The following is a 276-nucleotide window of genomic DNA, read 5'->3' as shown; positions in this document are numbered from 1 at the left end:
CGCCGCCCCCCCCGACACAAGTTAAACAAGCGTGTTCGCACCCGGGCCCAAATAAACGCGTGCCTAAAAATAACAACGCATTGTCACATAGCAGCGCCAGTTTAAACACGTGCGCGCTTTGACCCCCTCCCCCTTCCCCCCCGGCTGCGCTGTTTTGAAAATATGATTGCGATGATGAATGGGGGGTGCGGGGAGGGGGGCGGTCGAGCGTCGGGGCCCCCGCCATTGTCCCCGAGCGGTGTGAGCCTGTGTCCATGGCTATAGAAACCAGGGGCA

This window comes from Hippocampus comes, unplaced genomic scaffold (assembly GCF_001891065.2).
Source record: "Hippocampus comes isolate QL1 unplaced genomic scaffold, H_comes_QL1_v1.1 scaffold367, whole genome shotgun sequence".
In the NCBI taxonomy this organism is placed as follows: domain Eukaryota; kingdom Metazoa; phylum Chordata; class Actinopteri; order Syngnathiformes; family Syngnathidae; genus Hippocampus; species Hippocampus comes.
This window is presented reverse-complemented; position numbering follows the sequence as displayed.